Below are 16336 nucleotides of genomic sequence, written 5' to 3'. Positions count from 1 at the left end.
CGAAGAGGGAGTGGAGCTCGAGCTGGGTGTGTGGGTGGCTGTGGAGGCAGGTGAAGGCACGTGAAAAGCCTGCACATGCACAGCAGGTGCACAGAAGTGTGAAGAGAGGGAAAGCATGGATGTCATATGGTTGGACGTACGAAATGCTTGCACATACATGTAGGGGTGCAGACACATATGCGCGCGCATGCATATATAGATGCATATTCATTTTTGTGAGTATCTGCCCAAGAAGAGCCTGGGTGTGCAGGTCTGTGCAGAATTGGGTATGTAGAAATGCTCCCTGGCTCCTCTGTCAGTTTAAAGACTTGGCAGGAGAATGGGGACAGTTGCTGAAAAGCCTCATTTTCTGTGCTGAGTTTGTCTGAGGTACTGGGCTGTAGGCTGCTTCTGAGCTTCCCTCTTGTACCTGCTCTCGGATCCTGTTTTGCTTTCTAACTTTCTTGTATTTGCTATTTCTTCCTTTCCCTCTGTCTGGCTCCTTTTCTGTTATTCCTTCTTCTCATGTTTCCTCCCTCTGCCACTTTTAAAATGTTTTTCTCCCTCCCTTTCATTTCTTCCTCCTGTTCCTCCTCTCTGGGTCTCTCCTCTCATTCCTCCCACGCTGGCATCCTCTCCTTTCTCTGCCTCCCTCTGCTCCCCCACCCTGGCTCTCCATCCTGCCTCCTTCCCTTGCTCTCCCATCTCACATGCTTTTGTTTTCCCTTCCCTCTCCCCCCCCACTCGGCCTCTCTCCCCTCTTTTCTCCCTCCCGCTTCCTCACTCCCTTCTCTCTCTGAAATAAACTTCCCCATGTGAAGCCCCTGGCCACCTTCCAGCCTCTGGTGAGATGAAGGGGTCCCTGGCATACGCTCAGCTCTGTGCTCCATAGGGCATTGTAACCACTGGTACCAAGGCTATAAAATCTTTAGTGTCTCTAGGAAAGATGACTGTAAATTCTTCAGAAGTCCCACCATGGGTGTAAAGATTTTCCCCCCACACACCTCTCCCCTCCTTCCCCGGGCCTCTGTGAAAGGAGCTATGTAGTAAAGCAAGGGGCTCACTCCTCCCCTTTGCTAAAGCCCCAGCTCTGATCAGGATTTCAGCAGAGCATGGCTCTCCCCATTGACTTCAAGAGGAGATTTCAGTACCCTGCAGAGCAGAGAAGCAGTTCTCGCCGCTCTTTTGGTCACTTAGGTATTTGACTTTATAAACATGATTAAAAAATGCTAAGAAAGCGCTGAAGAGAGGGAGGCCTCCCCTCTAAACGTTGAGCAAACAGAAACACATGAAGCATTGTTCAGCTCTGAAAGATGAACCAGCCTCGGGCCAGCAAGGGAGTGTGGGGAAAGCAGGCAGTGCATTAAAAATAGGTTAATTCTCTCATATTACAGATTTGCTTGAAGATCCCAAAGGGTGTTTGTTTTTTTGAAAACTGCTTTCCAACCTGGTGAACACAAGCAGACTTTCCCGGGGGTATTCAGCAGGGAATTTAGCCGAGGCTTAGCAGACGCAGCACAGATTCCAGCTTTTGGCCCCAGGGATGTGTGTTTAGCAAGAGTTAGACCTGGTTACTGTCAGGCTGGTGGGTAGATGGGACTCAGACGTGCACAAAGAGCAGAACAGGTCATCATGACACTTTTTTATCAAATTCATAGATTTCCTGGTGCTTGGCACAGGGAGAGGGAGCACATGGCTCCCACATGAAGAGCCATATGGCTAAAGCTTTTTGGTACCACCACAAGCCTGACACGCCACACACAAAACATACAAGGTGCTCCCATCCCCACACTCCCAGTCACTGCTGGCTCCAGAGCAGGACATCCCACTTGGGCTGCCATCAGGAGCAGCAGAGACAACATGCCAGCCATGGAGAACCCACTGGGCTGTTGCCTAGCAGAAGAGAGTCTGAAGTGTCCATGTGATTTTCATTCTCAGTGTGAAAGACTTGACAGGCTTGCAAATACCGAGCTCTCCTTCCTACTTTGGCATGTGGCAGGAGTGGTAAATTCCCTGAGGCTTCCAAGTTGGTGCTGGAGCTAATGAACCCATCTTTGCCTTCTCTAGACTGTGGCACAATTTCATTCTGAAAAATGCAGGATGAGGAATTTGGGGCATTTGTGTTCTCATCAATTACTGTCCATAGTGTTTATCACGAAGGGGAAGCACTGAGGGGAAATGGAGGGACAGGACAGTGTGTGTAGGAGTGCCCGTAACTGCAGTGGAGGCAGAGGTAACATGGGCTGAGGGGAGGGGCTTTGGCAAAATTGCATCTGTGAAAACTAGTGGAAAATTCTGCAGATATGGGGTGCTGTGAAGTTGGCAAAGCCTTGCAGAGGGCCATCCAAAGCACCTGGCTCTTTGGTTGCTATTCGAATAGCAGATTTGCCCAAAATGGACGAAACCATTGAGTGGAAGTTGCATGGGTCTTTTGTTCTGCTTCTCCCTTTCGCTTCTCTTTGCCAAGACCTGCTCCCCACGCTTCCTGTTGAAGAACTGCAAAGCCGTTTCCCACCTCCCCACTTAACTGCAGACAGTTACGGACAGCTTCTTTCATCTTCCTTTGCAGCCTCCTCCTCCCGGGGTGCTTTAAGCGTAGCCAAGCTTCCTCTCCAGTTATTGCTACCTCCACAGCCTCTTCAGAGCTTTTAGTGTTTCTGACCTATTGTTTCCATGGCATTGTGGGGATCAGCTCCACTGGGTCATCTCCGGCACTCCACTAATATGCCAGTTCCTCCAGCCCTGCTGAAACCTCATGTGCTTAACCCATTGTACAGCAGCTGGCATGGATATGCCCTCTGTAGTCTGGTGGTCTGCTGTCTGGGTCCTGGTGGGTACAATAATGAGAGTGGAGACAACAGGACCTAGGCTTTATTCCCAGCTATGCCACTTTTTTAGAGGGGGATGCTTTGGATTGAGCCACATCTTCATCTGTGCCTCAGTTTCCCCAGACAGAAAACAGGGTTACATACTGGCATCGTTTTTGGCAATTGATCTTGTAGTTAGGTATCTACTGAGGCATATCTGATGGCCTCCTGCTCTCAATGAGCTCCTGCAGTTTGAGGCTGAGATGTCTTGGTCTGAAAAGGCCTAGATGTGACAAGCCAAAACAAAGAGGGAAAGGCACGTACCTAGGTCTTAATACCAATTATCCCTCCCACAGGGTTTCATGGAGTGGTGTTCCCCACCCATTCACGCTGCCTTCCATAGAGAGTGTCATTGTGATGTCTGAAGCCTCGACTGGTTGGTGAGACCATGCAAAAAAGCTGGGACGACTGGTGAGGGAACTCACGGCTGGGATCACAGCATCATCTAACCAGTGAGACAAAGGGAAATAGCCATGGAAGAGGGAAGGAGTCACAGGGACAGGAGAGGAGTGGAGTGACAGACCAGGAGTACCATGTTGGGTGACTGGGTGCAGTCCCACAAAGGGACTGAAGTGTGTGGTGGGAAATTGAGAGAGCTCCCTCTGTGAACCAGTGCCATCTCTGTCCTGCTGTTTAGCCCCAGACATGTGGTGAACTGGGTAGTGCTAATGGCAGAGGAAAAGAGGGGCTGCAGGTTACACCCTTCTTCACCCTCCAGCAAATCCATCCTTTGGGTTTTCTCCATACAGCCCTGCCTTGCCAGATACTTTGGCCATGCAGGCCTCGGGGAGAAGGTGCAGGAGGAGGAAGGGGGGTGATTCAGGTGGCAGCATTTGTTCTGCGTCCTCCCGGTGGCCCTGAAACCCTCCAAACCTCATTTTTCAATAGGCCACCAAAACAACCACTAGATGTTTAATGACTTTCGATCTCTCCTGCCCCAGACTGGCTTTGAAACAGTGACTCAGATGCCAAAGTCCCAGTAGCGAAGTGGCTTTTTAATGACACAACTTGAGCTCAAATTCCAGGCACAGGGGGAGGCTTTGACACTGCTGTTTGTTTTCTTATTGGAGAAGTTCAAGAGAAGCTCAAGGCTTAAAAGCAAACCCTTGAAAGCAAAGCATTCCTAATCACATAAAAGTGTCTGCGCAGGCCAAGGCTGAAGAGGGGGCTTGTGACTTTAATCTTTGCATATCCCTTTCTTTCTTCAAGCATCTCTCCCTCTCACAGACGGGGACACACACACGCACACACAAAACTCTCCTCAACGCCAATAGTATAATGCTCCAGGAGAGGAAAGCAGAGGAAGAGGAGGAGGAGGAAGCCGGCCCGCCTGCCTGCCCCCATGCTGAGCCTGAGCAGACTTTGTGAGAAAGCTTCTCTCCATCTGCAGCCCAGCCCGGTGGGAGTCAATTAATTCTGAATAACCTAAACCGACAGAGGTATTTGCATTCACAACCTGACTGATGACCGTATAAAATTGATTTATGAATTGAAGTACTTTCCCTCCCCTTATCCCCGATTCAAGCCATAATTGATTATACGTGCTGCAGCGAAATTAAAGAAAGGAAAATTAAAAAAAAAAGAAAAGAAAAAAGGGAGGCTCCACAGACGCTGCTCTATATTCTCAAGGTTTCCCGGGATTAGCCGATCTATTCATCACTTATTTTTTTTTTATTTAAAAAGTTGCTTCCTTTACCCTCTTCACCAACTTCTTCCCCCCACCCCCTCCCCTCCATCCCTACCCCTCACCACCACCTCTCAGCCCAGGCAGCAACACAGTGGGTTGTACCTCGGGAGAGATGATGAGAGGCACAGCACCCCCTCAGCAACATTCCCACAGTGTGATGGCAAGAGGACTTCAAGCCTGACACCCTTCCAGGGCAGAACAGACCCCTCCTAAAGGAGACGGAACCTGAACTGGAAGTCCTCAAATCAACACTATCCGAAGCTCAGGCATAACTCGCTGCCTTGTAACTGCTGCATTGTAGACCTTTACGGCGTAGGGACTTCCCTTGGCCCTTCCAACCACTCATCCCTAGTTAGAGATGCTTTCTCATACTCATACAATGCTCATACAATGTCCTAGAGAGAAGTGCTGTGTGAAAGCAGGTGCTGTTGGGCCAGATCCACTTGCCCAACGTCAATAGGAAGCGCAAAAAATCTTGCTGGAAGCAGCTGAATGATGCAACTCCCCAGATTTCCTCATGGCACTTAATATATTGAGATGAATCCTGAGGCATGAGAACTGATGACCCTTTTAATCTTTTTTTCCCTCATTATCCACCTACTCATCCCTATCTGTGATTCTATTTTCCTTATCTACTCATTGTTTTTCTTCCCATACATTTTTAAGAAATGGGTATGTCCTCTTATTTCCTTTCTATTGAGTGGGAAAAGGCAAACAAAAACCCAGATGTAGCTCAGCTCACATATGATTTCACTAAACCCCATTTGCCCAGAGTGCTCTGTAAAGCTCCCAGACCTCTTGAGCACGTAAGTCCAACTTCATATCACTTTGTGCAGTTGCCATGTTCATGGTTCCTTTTTGCTTAGGAAGGTATTTAGACCAAGTCTTTCAAGCATCTGGACACAGGTTGGCAATGCCATCTGCATGCTACCTCCAACGAAGGAACAAAGATTGATCTAAGTGAGGCAAGGCAGGGATTTGTAGCTTGCCCATTCCTAGTGTCTACAGGTCCGATGGGGAGACCTCATTTATTTCAACCTCCACAAAAAGTTGTCTCTCTCTATTTGGAGAGGAAAAGGGCTCAGTGAATAAACATCAAACAAGACCACTTCCCCTGACTGTTCGGAGATGCTTTCAGCAAGGAGCTTGTCCAGGGACTTTAGCCTGGCAGCACTGGTGATACTGTGGCATTCAAGCAGAAACTACTTTGCTTGCTGCTAACAGGCTCTAAAAGGATGAGGAAGGGGCAGGCAGGGGAGACAGCAGTGTGCAGGGATCCAGCTGTGCCTCCTTTGCTGCAGCTGCTTGACTGCCCCTCATGTCCTCCCCCGCCACCTAATGCCTTTGTCCTGCACTGGGGCGACTTCACTAAAAGTTCAGTTTTGCAGGTGTCTGAACTTATTGTGCTGGGGATAAGGGGAAGGCTGGGGGAAGGGGGATCCGTCTGTGTAATTAAAGCCAAAAGCCCTGCACAATGCTGGAAAGCTGAACCTTAACTGGCGTCTCCCATCGCTGGTAGAGGCTCTGGGCAGAGCCCACAGGTAGGCAGAAAGCTTTGGAGCAGGATTCAGGAGATACTACCAAAAATCACAGAAATCACAGTGGACCCTGGAGGCATAGCTCCATGTTCCAGGAGTCAAACTCTGTGCAGAATAAAACCTGCTTCAGAGCAAATAATGCCTTCATGCTGTAGCCTGGGACATCATTTTGGGAAAGAGCTGTGTATCTGCTTCAGAAGTCTACAGAGCCCTGCTTCTGCAAAATGATGCTGTGGCCACCCCACCTGTCAGCTCTGAGGTGCATGGTTGGGCTCTGCAATGGTCTCTGGCCCCCTCACAGCTGCAAAGCTTGTCAGAGACTTGGTGTGCTGTGAGTACCTCTTGCACCTTGAGGCAACATTAGGAGCAAATGCATTGTGCTGGCTCTGGAGGTGTCCTCCAAACAAGCCTCCCATTTCAAACAGCAGCAGTTCCAGCACTCAGCAAAGGGCACTACATGTGGGCTGGGACCATATGCAAGTTTCTGCTTTCTCGTCAAGAATGCCTGTCCAAATTAAACTAATAGTAAAGAGTGTCTGTGTCTTGAGGAGGTGATACCCAGCAATACCACCATCAGCTCAGGAACTCCTGATCCAGCAGATATCAGAGGGTGAAGGCTACGCCTACACTCGTGTCTCACCTGGTAGCTGCAGACCAAAATCCATGATTTTGTCATTCTAGGCTAAGGCACTGAGCTTTGGGATAGGGAGCCAATGACACAACGTGGAGGTGGGCAGCAGCCCTGGCAGAAGACAGCACTGCCCAGAACCCACATCCACCCGGCTCCCTCCCACCTCTGCCGCAAGGAGTCTCACAGATGTCAGCCCCCAACAAAAGCACGCAAGTGGGAGGGACGTCAGCACAGATTTACATCCAAAGGTCGCCATGTCCTGAGTGGTAAATGGGTGGACAAAGAAGTTAATCGAGGAGTCAAAAAGGGCAAGCTGAAGAGGAGCGGCAGCTGGGAGTGTGGATGCAGAAATCAAGGCAATTAGCAGGAAAAAAAGAGGGAGAGTTTTGCATGCCTTTCCGATTTTTCCACATGGAAAGAACAACGCTGTATTATCTGAAACTGAATTATTTTTACTGTCAGCTGAGAGAGAGCAAACAGGAGGCTTGAACTGATGCCTCCACCAGCAGCCACAGCCTGTCTTTCTTCCCACACAAGCCAGCGACCCGTCTGCAGACAAAACGGCCACCTGAGATTCCAGAGCTCACAGGGGGAAAGTGGTGCCATCCCTGCTCACACCTGCACAGACAGGCTCTGCTATCACATATCCCCTGCAACAATGTGTAAAAGCACCCATCAGAAAATTGATATTGATTCCCCACTGGGTGCTCTGCAAACATGGAGTTTAAAGATGGTTGGTGCTGCCCAGAGCTTGCAGTGCAACTATCACAAGTGGCAACAGGTCACTGAAGCTTGCAGCCAGGCAGGCATTTCTGAACTATTGTTCAAGGTACAGACTAGGGTCATGTTCCCTTTTAAGCTGAGTCAATCTTTTTACTGAGTTCATTGGGAACTCAGGCTGAAGCCAGTGGCTGCTAGGTGGACCAAGCATCGTGTTTTGGACATGGAGAAAGCAATGCCATCATCCATGTGACTAAAATCAAACCAGAAAACCAAAAAAGTTTCAAAAATATTGATAAATGAGCATACTTTTTCATGCCTTTCTCTACCAGTTAGATAAGGCATTCTCCTCTTTTAGCAGCACAAATTGATCAGCCACCTTTTAATACCATTAACTCACACCAGCAGAGGCACTAGTCAGCTACTGGATGGGCATCAGAGGGGCTGGGTGCTCTGAGCCAAGTCCCCTGCCTGCCCAGGGCTTGCCCTGCTCCCTAAATTTAACATGCCCACTCTGGCTTAATGGAAAAACCTTACCAGATGCTCACTGCACAGCACCTGGATTGCCACAGTGAGCTATTGCCAAGCAAAAACTGTTTATCATCACTGGAAAACCAGCTCACCTTTTGCTGTAATGTATAGTTTCCAAGCAACAGAAAGGGTGAGGACTCACTGCTTCGCCCACAGCTTGAAGAACATTGTGGATGGGATTACTTCCAAGGGCCTCTGGACTTGACCTGGGAGATAGCTTGGCACCTCTCTTTTAGCCTAGAAGGACAATAAGCCTTGCTCAGCGAGCAAACCTGTGAGGATCTGGACTTCTATGCTTTATCTCCACACACAGGATGTAGCAAAAGTACAACATCTACTTAAGCGAGGAAAATGCAGAATGAAAAATGCATTTTGCCAAATGCCCAGGGTCTACTTGAAATAGAGATTAAAGATTGTGACAAAAAAAACCTGGTCAGATACAAGTAATTTAGCTCAATATACGGGTAATTGGTTGTCATCCGAGGGTCTTTATAACACAAAAGATCAGACTAGCTGGTCTAATGATATACCTTTTGGCCTTCAAAACTATGAACTGATGCCCCATCTTTCAAACACTCATTTTCTCCCTCAAGAGCTGGATGCAGATTAGGTCTAAAATATAAGTGTCCCATGTTGCCACTACAATTGTGCTGGGCTTGTTTGGTAGTCTTACCCTTGCCCTGCTGCCTTGGGAGCTGTTTCTTCTACACTTGTCCCTGTTTGGTTGCTTCTGTTATTAAATTCCACAGTGACAGACCCCAGAGAAATGCAAGCAGTTTATTTATTTCTTTCCAGCTGTAAATGTGTGAATGCTTTTATCACAGATTGTCTCTGAAAATGTCACAGACAATGGGGCATTTTTGCATGAGTCAAGCCAGAAGCATAAAAATGTCTCCCGGACAGTATTTTGTCTGCGACGTGGGTACATGTTTGTGCAACTGGCTTCAGGACAATGACAAAAATCCAGGCCTTCCTCTGGTGGGTATCTAAGCATCCTCAGGAAGGAGTAAGATGACCACAGGGACAAAGCCAGGTTACACCTGGGAAGGCAGATTTCTTTGCCCATTTCCCAAGCCCAGAAAAAAAAAAAACCCAACACAGTGGGGGTTTTGTTTCTCGAAGCTGCAGCTTGGCGGCCGTGCCGGCAGGTCATATTTTACAGTCTGGGCCAGGACAGGATGAAAAACAGAGATCTAGTTTCTCGATGGCCCTGGGTTTACACCGAAATCCCAGCCTGCTCCCTCCTCGCAGCGCTGACGGCCTCTGAGAGCGCAGAGACCTCGCTCCTCGCGCCGTTTGGGGCTTTTTCTTCCCCCTGCCTCCCCCTTTCTCTGGGAGAAATTTACTTCTCCACGGCGGCTTCTCCCTCCGCCTCTCCCCCCGCCGCCCTGCTCAGCATCCCCTCACCTCCGCCACAAAACCGCCACACACACGCACGCACGCACTTGCGGACAGGCACAAAAGCTTTAAAAGCCGCCCTTTATATCCCCCCACAGCTGCCCGCGCAGCCCCTGCTCCAGCGCTCGCCCAGCAAGGATGCGTATTCTTCGGCTCCCAAAGGCCCCCATTGCTGTCAATTAGTTACGGGACGCCACCGGGATTCAAGGCTGACAGCTCCGGCAAAGCAGGAGAAATGGACTCAGTGGGGAGCGAGGGGGCCTGCCCTCTATTCCTCCCCCCCCGCCCCCCCCCCGCGTTCTTTCTCCCCACAAGAAATACCTTTCTCAGCGAGGCTTTTTAAGCCGCCCCCCCCGTCCCACCGCCCGCGCACACGCAGGGACATGCACGTACGGGGATGCACGGCGCCGGGAGATGCGAAACGTGCTGTGAGAGGGGCACCGGGCACCGCCGACCTGCCGAGATAGGGGGTCATCAATATCTCTGCGTGTTTCTTTCTCCCCCGCCTTCATCCCGGTCTCCAGTTACAAATCCCCCGTCTCTCAGCTCCCCGGGATGAACGTAACATCTTATTTCTCCTCGACTTTCCCACCCAGGCTGGCTTCTTGGAAGGGGAGGGGTGGGACAAGGTTAAAACACGACTCTGCAACAAGTGTGGGTTTCACATGGCGGCATTTTATCTGCCGTTGCCGGGCATTCTCAGCTCATCTCTCTGTGTGTAACCTGGAGTGTAACGCAGCAAGCTCACAGTGAATGGGGGAGTAAAGCCAGGAGGGGGATGCTGACCCAGTGATTTCACGGCAAACGTCGGTGCTATGAGATTTAGGAAAGAAACAAAGGCCGTAATGGTTTGGGAGTGAGGGACCTCTTTAGCCAGACCGTGGAAATAAGATATATTTCAAGAGAAGGCATTCCCACGCTTTCAGCCTTGATATTTGGTATAGAAGAAAATCCAACCCAGGCTTTGGCTTTAGGGATGTGAAACGGGATGTGTTTCATGCGAACCCCAGCTTCGGCTCCTGTCGTAAATTCCAGTTGGAAATGGGGCTCACTCAATCCTAACTTGATCTCTATGTTTGTATCTTTCCTAGACATTTGGATAATATGAAGGCTCTTACGCCAGCTGTGGATTTGGCCCAGCCAAAGTAGTCTCTGTGGATCAAAGAGGGATAACAAAACAGTACTTAGATAATTTTTTCCTTGTCTCTGCTATAGGCTGTTTGTGTGTCTCTTGTCAAGTCACTTCATCAAGCGCCCACCATAAGCCATAAGCAGCTTCTCTTACTGTCCTACCACGTCTTCTGCCTGGAGGCACAACTAAGTCAGGGTGACTGCATTTCTCATGCCTTCTTGGACTCAAACAATCCTTTCATCTGAAACACTTGAAGATAAGAGCAGCTCAGATTCAATTTCTTGGACCAAAATCCTCCCCTGAAGTTTGGATCCTGACTGGACCCAACCCAGAAAAAAAAGCAGTCTTTTGGTTTGGCTGCATCTGAAGCCTCCAGCTCAAGCCCACACGGCAGAGTTTTGCACAAACAGCTCATCTCGAGAGACTTCTGCTTCCTGGAGAGATGAAATCTTTCAGAAACACCATAAGAAGAGATTTCAAATCCCTAGGAAAAAAATCCTTCCCTCTGCTCCCACCCACAGTTTGGCATTGACATGGAATCATGGACCCTTGCCTAATTCAAAATCAGATTTAGACAACAAGCTCTGGGCAATTACAGTGGGAATGAGAAACCTGCACTCAGAGTGGAAAAATCCATGGACATCCATGAAGGCTGGTGGAAGATGTTGGGGGAGTTGTGCGTGGCTTAAATTGGGTGTGCACTGTTATTTTCATGCTGTGGGTGGTGGAGAGGGAACAAGGCAGCAAAAAAACTTGGTGTTACAAAGGGCAGATGTGGTAAATAGTTCACAGGAGAAGCTGACAGCCTTCTCAGGCCACTGGAGGAATAAGCTGTCCAAGGAACAGCTTCTAAATGAAACAGCCTCCATACAGTTTCTGCATGAGGACAAAGGATAGGTTTATTTTGGATGTGCTAGTAAAACTGCTGTCTGCGAGCCATAAGGTCATACAGCTAAGGTCTGGCTGATGTCTGGTGAGGAAGCATTCCTCTGGGCCTCCTCTGTCAGCGAGCAAATGCAGGCCTTGTAAAAAGGCCCATTTCCCTACAGAGCAGTACTGCAATGAGTGAACTCACCACAGTGAGTTCAAACCTACTTTTCCTGCAGCTTGAAGTGTTATTCATATAATGAGAACTCGGTAACAAAATGCTGTGTGCCCCTGAGCAGAGGATTGGTGATGGTAAGGATTTGTCAGATGAGGGCACATGGGAAATGCACTGATTGTGTCTCATACTTTTTCCTTGTGCAAGGCAAAAGAAACCTGTTGTCATGATAGGCACCATCTGGCTGCTGCATTGGTAAACTCAAAGTAAGAGAGTGTTGCATCTGAAAAGATTAATTCTCTTTTCCCTCTTTTGACAGGATTCTGGTCCATGTTACTGCTGATGGTATGTTATATATTTTTACAACCAACCTGAGAAGGCACTGGTTTCCACTGCTGTTAATCCAGAACTTGAGACTTTTTATTTGTACATACAACCATGTCCAATGATCACATATTGCTCCTTTAAAACAAACCTTGCTAGAAAGGAAAAATTCAAGAGATCTGTGTTTGGTAGCTGAGTGTTGAACCATTTTGACTTCTGGACCATGGACTTCAACATGCAGTAGGAGAGTGAATTTGAAAGGCTGAACTGGAAACCCCAAGGCATGTCTCATAAATAATGGAAATGCATTAGCAGCACTGAGGTGGGTGGGAGACGATGATGAAGGGGAGATGGTGAAGAGTGGATCTCACAGAGTGCTTCATGGGAGGCCACTTGGGTCACATGTGCTCTCATCACACTGACAAAAGAATGTCAGGGCATGAAAAAGTCAAAATAGCTACTTTAATTAACACCTCTTAACCTGGTGAGACATGCCTCCTTTGCCATCCACCCTATAGAGCATCTCGTACCTGAGCTGCTGAAAACAGCCTCTGGGGAGAGGTGCTTATCACCATGTCTAAGTGCATCACTGACAGAGTCAAGAGATCCAGTTCACCACCTTGACGGGTGAGCAGGTAACAAACAGCCTGGAGAAGAGGAGGCTCAGGGGAGACCTCATCACTCTCTACAACTACCTGAAAGGAGGTTGTAGCCAGGTAGGGGTTGGTCTCTTCTCCCAGGCAGCTATCAGTAAGACAAGAGGACGTGTAGTAGTAAGACAAACCCCCCCTCTGCTTGGGGAGGTTTAGGTTAGATATTAGGAAGAAATTCTTTACAGAGAGGGTAATCAGACATTGGAATGGGCTGCCCAGGGAAGTCATGGATTCTCCATCCCTGGAGGTTTTTAAGATGAGACTGGATGTGGCACTTAGTGCCATGGTCTAGTAACCATGGCACTGTTGGATCAAGGGTTGGACTCGATGATTTCAGATGTCCCTTCCAACCCAGCCAATTCTATGATTCTATAAAACTGACGGGGTTTCCTGCTGCAGTCAACATTGGGGAAAAAGTGAAGTAAGGAAAAAGTAGAAGTGAACTCTGGGATGAAATCCTCCCGGAGTAGCCCCAAAGAAATGCTGGCTTTCTTCCGTCTTGCATGCTAATGCTGAAACATGAGTTTCTCAGGCAGGGAAAGGCAAACACGTCTCATATCACACAGGACCCTTGGGACTGGGACAAGGGGTAGGAGGATTTGAGGTAATAAAGATCTTTCTTCTCCTTTCCATTCCCATTAGCGCTGAGCAACACACAGGAAGAAAGAGGTTTGATGTCTGAACAGCCAAGCGCTCTCCCTAGTTTTCCTGATGGAGATACAGGCCTAAGGGAAATATCCTACCAGTCAGCACCCCAGTGGGATGGAGTACTTCACTGGTCCTAGTTGGCGAGGTGAAAGAGACTTTTACCATTTGCTTTAGTTTGCAGAATTGGAGCCTGCACTGAGTCCATAAAGAAATTAAATCTTTCTGAAAGGTGAATTTTAATCCAGGTTTTGATTAAAAGTTTTGTGGTCTGCATTGGACTAGTTTGTTGTGGTGCTCCCTCCTGAGATACCCTGTGGATTTACTTCTCAGACTCAGCAGGTGGGGAGTAGGGGCCTGCTTTGCCCTCACCTTAAGACTTGTAGCTATGATTAAAATGCACAATTGTGAGAGATCAATAATTTTTTTAGAGATGCAGTTTAGTGGGAAAGGCTGCACAGACAGCTTTGCCTGATCCTTTGCCTCAAGGTGGGCCCTTGAGGAGTGGCCCCACCTGGGAGATGGTTCTGTGATTAGGAGGCAGAGTTAAAAGAATCAGGGTACAGGTCCTGCCCTGCCACAGATGCTCTGGGTGACCTTTTGCAAGTTACTTAGCCAAGGACAGTGTTTCGTGTTCTCCAGCTGTTTTAACCAGGGCTGGTTGTACCCAACTGGCTGTAGTCTCACCTGGTTATAATCCCAGAGAGTTTTAGGTATGATAGAGTAGCAATGCCTCAGCATCTTAGGCTATGCGTGTTACAGACTATGCCACTCCAGCAAGCAAGCAGAGCTGCATGGAAATGCCATTCTGCATGAGCTTTGGGCTTGATGAACACAGCAGTGATACTGGGCTGCAGAGCTTACAAACAAACAAACAAAAGCTATAAAATGTAATAGCGTAGAGATACAACATGGCTCTCCTTTCCATTTCATACAAGATGAATTTCTGCAGGGTCCTCTCTCTAATACAAACATCTTTTTATTGCAAAGCTGGGCAGGAAGCTATTTTTTGCACTTTGTGAGCTTGAGGCTTCACTAAAAACCTTTTCCCCTTTTATGCCGTACTACCACAAAAATTTAAAATCTGAAAAATAAATGTTGCAAGCCAACAATTTTTTTTCCCCATATATAAACTATTGTGGCTAAACATCCTTTGATCCAAGAGATGAATCTGTTTCTCCAAGGCTTCTGGTACACAATGTGCTGGCCAGTTTGCTGTCTCCCTCCCACCCTCGCGCTAGTGATGAGCCTCGATTGCTCTGACCCATTCAGCATGCCATGACTTCCTCAGCAGCAGAAAAAGCAGCAAATTTATTTTCATCAGTGTTTTTACACTTGAGGAGCAGCCCCTCCATGGCCAAATGCATCTGTCAGGTCTCTCCCAAAGTCTCTGCTCTCCGCCGCTCCACACGTGGCTGTGTCTGCCATCTTGAAGGCATCAAGCATCCTGGGCTGGCAGGCAGCCCTTCCTGGTGCCAGTGAAGGATGCAGGAACAGGTGTGGATGCCAAAGGATATTTAATGCCACATGGCTCAATCTGGAAAGGTTTGAAGTTGGACAACCCACCCTATGGTGTGCAGTTTAAAAAGGCATGATCACTCTGGTTCTTCCAAGGAGTGATTTGATCTACAGGCATTTCAAGAAAGAGAGAGATTCCTGATATCAAAGGGCTCTTTAATCGGGCAGAAAAGGGCATTTATGAGAACCAGCTGCCAGCAGTTGAGGCCAGACAAATTCAGACTGAAAATCAAGGTGCACGTTTTCAACTGTGAAAGTAATTAATCTGTAGGGCACATTGCCTAGAAAGCCGGCGGTGGCTCAGTCACCGGCAGGCCTGAAATCAGGACCAGATGTTTCCCTGGAAGAGATGATATCACCTAGCCAGGGATGGTAGGCGCAGGAAAGGAACCATGAGGGCCCAGGCTGGAAAGTCACAGTCGCCGCCAGTGCCACTGGCCTTACAGCCCACATTCCATGCAGGGATGTGTGTGTGTGTATATATATATATATATATATGCACACACATATGTGTACGTGTAGCCCCAGTACACGTACAGCCCCAGTTGGCATAGACCATCACTTCCCCAGCCAAAGGTCTGCTCTATACACTCTATTTACCCATTTCAGTCTTAAAGTGCTGCACAACTCACTGGCCTGAGCTCAGGGGCCAAAATCTCCACAGCATCCCCAGTGCTTAACTGGGCAATGGGACTGAGGTGGGGGGAGACCGGCTGGACTCCCGCTCACCTGGTGGGGAGGGATGCCTCCTGTTGCTTGCTTTCCCACCACAGCCCACGAAGGTTCCTTTCTTCGGGACAGTGCTGCCTCACAGCGCCTTGAGTGTTGCCTGGAGCGTCCATTGAGAGTCAGTGGATTGGGCAAAATCCCGTATTCACCCCTCCTTCCCCGCCCCCAGCCTTCCTTGGCTGAGCTGCAGCCCAGACCTCACAAAAAAAAAAAAAAAAAAGGAAGAAAAGAAGAAGAAAGAAAAAAAGCAAACCCCAACTCTCCGTGCTGCCAACAACGGCAACAAACAGGCCCCAGGCCCTATAATTGATGGCCTCAGCAGAGAGACTCTACTTGTCTGGCTGCCTCCCTTGCCCCCAGCCCCCTTCCCGACCAAGCCCTTGCTGTTGCTACATCCATCCTCCTTCTCCTCCTCCTCCTCCTTCTCCTCCTCCTCCCTACCCCTTTTTTCTCCTGGTTAACAAGTGTGCACTGTTACAGCTGTGCTCCCTCCCTCCATCGTGCTTTTTGCCCTTCTTATGGCAGCAAAGGCTATTTCTTTTGGTGGTGGTGGTGGGGCGAACACTTGTGCAACTTATCTCTGCACAGGTTGCTGCCTCTCTGTGTTGGCAGTGGAACGCGAGGAATGGCTGCAGCTTGCGGCTTGTGCTCCAGGACTGAGCAACACAATGTTGATGGGCTGGGGAGAGGAGGAGGGAAGGGGGGTGAGTCAAAAGGGCCTCCTGAATCGATGGGGAATAATATGAAAGGGAAACTCTGGCGTGCATGGGACGACCCAGATGGACAAAGTGCAGTGAGGCAGCTTAGTTAATGGGCTGCATTAAAATTAAACAGAGACAGTGTTCATTTTCCAAGCAGCACGGTGACCGCAGAAGGGCCTCGCAGCCCCCGTGGGAAGACGGTGGTGTGGTGTGAAACAAAACCAGGGTAAACCTTTCCCTC

General features: G+C 48.8%; 1 long non-coding RNA gene across 1 annotated transcript; it reads right to left on the bottom strand.

Annotated features, from left to right (window-relative positions):
• Positions 1 to 14430: 14430 nt before the first annotated feature.
• On the bottom strand, positions 14431 to 16012 carry LOC135406676 (uncharacterized). Its single transcript, XR_010426408.1, has 2 exons — positions 15836 to 16012; positions 14431 to 15494 (listed from the first exon to the last, which is right to left on the bottom strand). It is a non-coding gene; the product is annotated as an uncharacterized LOC135406676 (long non-coding RNA).
• Between the last annotated feature and the right edge of the window lie 324 nt (positions 16013 to 16336).

The sequence above is a fragment of the Pseudopipra pipra genome, chromosome 2 (assembly GCF_036250125.1).
Source record: "Pseudopipra pipra isolate bDixPip1 chromosome 2, bDixPip1.hap1, whole genome shotgun sequence".
In the NCBI taxonomy this organism is placed as follows: Eukaryota; Metazoa; Chordata; class Aves; order Passeriformes; family Pipridae; genus Pseudopipra; species Pseudopipra pipra.
The sequence above is the reverse complement of the archived record's forward strand: the minus strand, read 5'-3'. Positions and strand labels throughout refer to the sequence as shown.